The sequence below is a fragment of the Dama dama genome, chromosome X (genome assembly GCF_033118175.1).
Source record: "Dama dama isolate Ldn47 chromosome X, ASM3311817v1, whole genome shotgun sequence".
Lineage (NCBI taxonomy): Eukaryota > Metazoa > Chordata > Mammalia > Artiodactyla > Cervidae > Dama > Dama dama.
In genome coordinates, this window is record NC_083714.1 from 109710009 (window position 1) to 109717698 (window position 7690).

Sequence of the window (7690 nt, forward strand, 5' to 3'; positions counted from 1 at the left end):
GGCTTTGAAAACAAACTTATGGTTACCAGAGGGGAAAGGGATAAATTAGGAGATTGGGATTAGTGTACACACACTATTATATATAAAATAGGTAATCAACAAAGACCTACTATATAGCACAGGGAACTATACTCAGTATCTTAAAATAACCTATAATGGAAAAGGATATGAAAAATATGTGTGTATTATATATATGTATAACTGAATCACTGTGCTATACACTTGAAACTAACACAACACTGTAAATTATACTTCAATTAAAAATATATATATATATTTTTTAAAGAATAGGACCTAATAGAGGGACCCGAGAGCTGTCTCCTTTCCCATTCTTCTTCACTATTTCCTTACACTTCTTTCAAATGGCAATTCTAGTCCCACACGCATCATATAAAAGGAAATTGAGTATAACAGGAAGATTAAGGGGTTGTTTTTTTTTTTTTTTTTAAGGTTCTGGATGGCCATATTCTTTCCTTCGTGCAAGCCAAGGAAACATTTCTCAACACTTACCCTGATGCCAACCACAAAGTCCTAAATATGATTTTCCTCTGAATTCAATTTTTAAAGAAGAGCATATCCAAATGTTACTCAGAGATTACTACCAAAGTGCCTGCCTGAGAGTGGCTGGTTCACAGACCTTCAGCTTCTGGTGTCTTTAATACCCCATGAGTGGCCCTTGAGGCAAGTACGAAAACAGGTTTTTACTTTGAAAAATAGGTGCAAATAATAACAAGACTCTATCATTTGAAAGCTGAAGATGGTTAATTTACATATCTAGTGTTTTAAAAGATAGATGATTTAAAACACAAAGAAAAATATTGCTGTCTTTTGTATATGATTGATGAATCCAGGCTCTTTCCTTTAACCTGAGTGAATGAGTTCAAGGATCTGTAACTTTGAATATAAAATTATCTTTGACAAATAAACAATCCAGACAGTATAACTAGATCCATGTGTAGAGTCCTTTACTACAATTATATGGTTACTTTCTACTAATAGCAGAACTCTCAAGATCATAGAGCATCTTCACTGGCAACAAGAGAAGGGAAAGTCCAAAGTTTCCCAGAGGATTGTTACATAGAGAATCTAGGGGGAAACAAAATGGAGTATATGTAGACGATTTATATTACTACTGTCTACTTTCAGTTGTGAATGGAGACTTCTAGATGGAGAATAAAAAGAAAAAAGTGCAGACTCAGTTACTCTGCTTAACAATACCTTGTGTATTACAAAATATTTTCCCTAGAAATTTGATGGCTCCTACTGATTTAGACTTTCTTAAATGATTGGGATTGAGTTTCTAAAGTTAAGACAACAAATGAGTGCCTTGGGCTGATGCAGAACTGGCATATGGACAAGGTTCAAGGTAGGTATGTATTTATAAACATATAATCAGATAGGAAGCAGATAACATGTTTCCTTCATTCACAGGAGCACATTCCTAAGATGAACTGGGGCACCACATCCTGTAAGCACCTCAAAGAAACAGCTGTGACAATTAAGACTGAGCCAGGCAGAAATGCTCTTGGTGAGGAGTCAGTGCCCAGCAATTTACCAGTCTGAAGCTAGAACGAAGAGACCATAATTATTCCAACACCTGCCTGGGCTGGTTCCTTATTCACAAAACCCATGGGCAAGATGGCGGCTGAGTGTTTGCAAGTGAGATTTCAAACACAGATGCTCTTCTGAACTTTAGCTTTAAGAAGATTGGTCTTGCCCTCTGTTTATTCTAGAGGAAAAAGTCCCCAATAATTATTGGATAAGATTCAGCAGAGCAGCTAGAAGTTTTGGTGGTGGTGGTATGGGGGAGATGAATGCATTTGTACTAAAAATTATGTCATGGTACTATTTAGTTTCTAGGCCTTTCCATTCCTAACATATATTGTTTTGAAAGTTTTTAGTACAGGAGTTTCACAGTCTGATTACATGGTTCACTTTGAGGCCTTTGTCTCACAGACCTGAAGCTCTTGGCAGAGGGTATTTTTGAAAAGTTGGTTCTAGGGATGTGCTTCAGGTAGTGTTTATGGGCAGGTTCCACATTAATGCTTCCCTGGTGACTCAGACAGTAAAGAATCTGCCTGCAATGCAGGAGATGTGGGTTCGATCCCTGGTCAGGAAGATCCCCTAGAGAAGGAAATGACAATATACTCCGGTATTGTTACCTGGAAAATCCCATGGACAGAGGGACTGGGTGGGCTACTGTCCATGGGGTCACAAAACTCCGATACAACTGAGTGACTAACACTTTTCACTTTTCATATTAATAGCTCTCAGACTTCAATATCTTACAGCTCTGTGTTATTATTATGGGCTTTCACATAAGTGAAGCTTGAGACACAGCTTACCAGAAGGTGGCCTTCTGCTCCTCAGGTCCCCTGCCGTCACTCCTCAAATTGGGTCATGGGCTGTACAGAACCAGCCTCCACCCACTCATTCCTTTGGGAATTTTAAAATTATTTGTAACTAAGTAATATGTTTTTCTTGGATAAGGAATCCACTAATTGCTTATTTTCCTTGGTGCTTTGCAAATCTGACTAATGTTGACTCAGGTAGATATTATGAAGTTATTTATGCTGTGGGTGATAATTACTGGCAAACGTATTTATAGTTAGAGTGAAGTTTCAACACATTTCTACAATTCAATTATCTAGCCCTGGGTAATGATTTCTCCATCTTCTTTTAAAAATATTATTAATTGTTCTTAGTTTATTGTTAATGAAGATGGTTTCCTGAATTTTCCCTCTCTAGCTCATTACACAGGTCATCAATATGGAAAACAGAGACAAGGGTAATTTATATTCCTTTTTGAAATACAAATCTGTGATGGTTTGAATCTTCCCTTTGCAATAACTTATGTATAGAATATACTGAATGGTACCAGGTTTTGCTAGTGAGGTAATTAAGGATAATAGTCATTATCTCACCAAGCTCGAGTCATTTGCTGCTTACTTTAGATATTTTCAGTGAAATTTTAAAATATGGTAATTCTTTATAAAAAACTATAATTTCTAGTAGGAGAAAACTGTGTATAAGTTGTGAATTGAATTCATTAGTAATGAATGGCCAATACATCCTTGCTACTATTGAACATGTTACAAATCTCTTTTAGAAATGATATGTAGTTGAATCATATATTTTAAAATGTTAGTACTAAGTAATTGACTTTTCTTTGGGTAATAGTGAATTATTTTTCCCCACCCAAGATTTTGGCTTGTGACTCAAAATACTTTAAAACTGAGTTTTAGCACCAGTCACAGTTTCCACAGAAAACTACCTCTGTGGTAAAATAACTTACAGCACACATTTTTCGTACAGCACTACCCATCAGTATTGATTTTCATTTAACTTTTTTTCCCCTAACAAGGAATTTGAAATAGCATTTCCTTGGGAAAATTACTTGGGAATGTGTGTGAACAATCAAACCTGTGGTATTTTTAAGTTTTATGAAATCTAAACTCAAATGCATTAGACAGAAACCTTAAGGTATTTAAGATTAACGTTGTGCCAGATTCCCTTAGTGTAAAACAAAAGAAAAATGTAACCAGAATAAGAAGTATGGTGTATGTGTGGGTAGGTGGGTGAGGGGTATAAGGAAAAGATCTTGGTGGGAAGTAAAGGGATCCTACATCTGTTAGTTAACTCTCTTCCTGGCTGTGGCAAACCATATATTCCCCAAAGATGGTGGAAACAGTAACTTCCATCTCATGCCTTCTTCTATAGTGTGGCTTTGACACTCCTCCCGTCATGAGGTTTGACTATGAAACTGGGTGGGCTGTTGGAACTATTTCAACCAATAAAGTATGACAGAAGTAACACCATGAAGTTTCTGAAGTTAGATCATAAAAGGCAAGAGGTACCATCTTGCTCATTGCAACACTAATGTTTGAAGTCCTGAGCCTTCATTGAATCAGACTGACTACCCTACAGCCCCTATACTTTAGGAAAACCCAGATTAGGTCATATGGAGAACCTTGGAAAGAGGCCCTGCAACTTCATGGAGAGTGAGAGAGATTCCCAACCAAGTCCCAGCTGCTATGGGCCCCCCATCTGAGGTCACTGCTCGATATTTCACTCCAGAACCATTCAACAGAGCCCATCCTGAATTCCTGGAGACTAGGAAGGATAATAATAATGACTGTTGTTTTAAGCTGGAGTTTTTTTGAGTGGGATAGGAGTGATTTATTTTACAGCAATAGTGACTAGAATATGAGCACACTGGCTCAGGATGAGGTGCCTAAATGGAGTAGGGATGGAGATGGGTGGGGGAGGGGGGGGAGGGAGGTTCACATCTCTGTCTTCTTTATTTTCACCATATCCCCTCAGGGCTCTTCCTCCTCCACATCCGGTTACCAGGCATCTTCTCTTTTATCCCTCCCCTATGGCTTCCTTCAACGAGAAAGGCCCTGCCCTCCACTGACTGGGAACCTCTTCTATATGTGTAAGACCAAAGGGACAATATCTCTGTAATCCTCCATGAGGTCTAAAGTGGCAAACTACCTAAGAGAACCAAATGAAGAGTACATGCTTTATCAAGCAGCTGGGGCAACTCCGCATGACTTGCTTGGGAAAGGAACAATCCCTGCCCTCTGGAGGCTCATAACCCCCATAAGAGAAATAGACACAGAAGTCAGGAGTCCCTTGAGGAAAAGTGCTAGATGGGAGTAGGTGCAAAGTGTTATGGGAAGACAGAGGAGTCAGACACAAAAGAGCTGACTATATTCTCTCCTGGTCCAGGCAAGTTGCCACAATTCTCTCCCTCTTCTCCTCTTCAGATCAGAAGTTAAATTGTTTGTTCCAAAATATGGAAAACCTCTGAAGAATCTCTGATAAATTTCAGAAATATACTATGGATGCTATATCTAATTCTCAGGAAATTTATGGAGCAAATGATGATCAAAATATATTTAGTGTAACAAAGACTTGGGCATTCCTCATCTGAGATCAAGTCATCTCTGAAATTTTTTTATCTCTCCCCTCCCTACAGGCAGTCCTATTTCCTTGCACAGGCAATAAGAAATTGTTGTTGAACTGAATTAAATTTAGGTGTAACTAGTACATTTACAGAGTTATACAATCCCTTAAGAGGCAAAATCACATTTTCATATGATTATGAAAATGAGGTTAGAGCTCTCATAATTTAGTTCAGATGAGAAGAAGGAAAGTTAGCATATATGATTGGGGATGACATTATCAAGATGTTGATGAATGGTAAGAAGAATGGGAGAAAATGTGTTTTGAAAGTAAAAATATATTCCAAATTTTTTGGCTAAAAATGCTCAGTACAAAGCAGGCCTTTTCAAGCTAAACTTTGTTTGCACTGGGTAAAGTGCAACTTCCTGTTTTGAAGTAAAAGTTTTAGTAGGTTCACCAGCTCTCCTGGGGACTCTTATCCCCATACCAACATCACATTTGAACAATTTTAAATGTAAATTAGGCAAAATATGGATTGGATTTCATTTGAAACACGACTTAAATACAAGAAAGGAAAAAATAGATTTGAAAATCATTGCAACCATTTGAGAGTTCCAGATCCTGGTCAATTTCCATTACTCTCCATCAGCAGGAGTTCCACCCAGCCTAGCAGCCTTCATTCCTCTGTCAGGACAATGGGCATCACTTTGGCTTCTTAGCCTCACTGTAAACAAACATCCAGTTATGGCTCATCTCCCTTAATTGAGACTCATTGGGGAGACAGTGTATCAGAAATAGTGAGTTTATAAACAGAATACTCAGAAAGAAAGACAGCTCTATTTTTTAAATGTAATTAAGAACACTCACACATCTAACAAACAACTATTTTCTTGTACAGTGTTCTCACACTTGAGCATGCATCAGAACCCCCTGGAGGGCTTGTTAAAACACAAACAGCTGAGTCCCACCCCCAGAGTTTTGGATTCAGTAGGTCCGAGGTGGGACCTGAGAATTTGCATGTCCAACAAATTCCCAGGTGATGCTGATGCTGCTGATCTGTGAACCACAGGGAGGGCCACCATCCTGGTAGGCAGACACGCTCATTTAAGGAGTTAAAAAGCTGCATACTTTGTATTCACATATTCACTGATGAATTCAACCAATTGAACACTCTATGCCCACATCGAGTGTGCCACAAGCTTCGTAAAACAAATATTTTGCTTAGGCAAGATGAAAATGCTTTCACCTATTCTTATTTTTAATATAGTATTTTCCTTAGCACATTCTTTTTTTCGAAAAAGTGCAGAGGTATACATCAGCCTGACCTCGATTCAATCATCATGAATCGATGGACTCCAAATCAATAAAACCTTACCACATCTAATGGAGAAATTTTGTACATTTGAATTTGGTCATCTGATGTGGGAGCACTTTGCTAGTGCTAAATTTTACTACTTAATTTTCTCATCAATCCTTATTTACACTCTTTTAGATGTTTCATATTAAAATGCAACCAAGGGTCAGTTATGATCATAAGATTAGCTTCAAAGTAAGAAAGTGTAATATTGGAATCCCTACTCTAATAAAAGCATGTTTCCTTGCACATGGAAAGATTACATCAATTCTCATTAAATATTGACTGCACAGAATAACATGAAATTATTACAAGGAAGAAAAGATTTTTTTTTATTTTATTCTCATCTCCCTTATGTGTGTGTGTATTAGTTGCTCAGTTGTGTCCAACTCTTTGCAACCCCATGGACTGTAGCCCACCAGGCTCCTCTGTCCATGGGATTTCTCAAGCAAGAATACTGGAGTGGGTTGCCATTCCCTTTTCCAGAGGATCTTCCCAGCCCAGGGATAGAACCCAGATCTCCTGCATTGCAAGTGGATTCCTTACCGTCTGAGCCACCAGGTAAATCCTCTCATCTCCCTTCCTGGTATAGAAACCTTCTCCAATCTGCACATCTCCAATCAACTCAATACTCTGTAAAGAGGAACTCATGTCAAACTTCATCTCCAGTTCCATTGTTTTATATTCATTTTTTCCATATGTTCAATCTGTAAACACAAGCCTGTAGAACAAATGGCTGCCAAACTCTTTGTGAAAAAATCTCATATTTAATAAAAATGCTCTAAGAGGATCTCAGCAATGGGGGTCATGGGAAATGGAAAATGTGGAGAAGCAGCAGGAAGTAGTGAAAGGAACATGGGATATAGAGTCCTAGAGCCTAGATAGGAAATGTACCTCTGCAACTCACCTTCTTTACTGACTTTCTCTGATTTTTCTCTTATCTTAAACATTAGAAATAAGAAAAATAGCTCTCGTAAGGGAGTTCTTGTAAAGTTTGGACAAAAATTTAAGCTAAAACTACAACAAATGATTACAATGTTATCACAAATAGTAGTTATTTATGATATTAAGTTTTGTTATATGTTTTGAACTATATCAATGAAGGTGATACATCTATTATTTGTGATTGAGAATTTTAGGGCTGTTCCTAGCTTTCCACAATATTCAATAGGTCCTCTTGGCTTGGTTTTCAGTGACTAGTATTTGACCATGAAACAAGGGAAATCTCATGTGCCCTAAACCCAGGAAGAAACCCAACACCCTAACTTCCTTAATGCCACACTTTATGGCATACATCATCCCAGGTTACAACCAAATGGACCTCAATTATTTCTAAAGGCACGAATTACACTAAAAGAAAAACCAATGTTGTCTATTGCTTGCCTGGGATCACAATCCATATATATTGGTTTGCCAGGGCTTCTA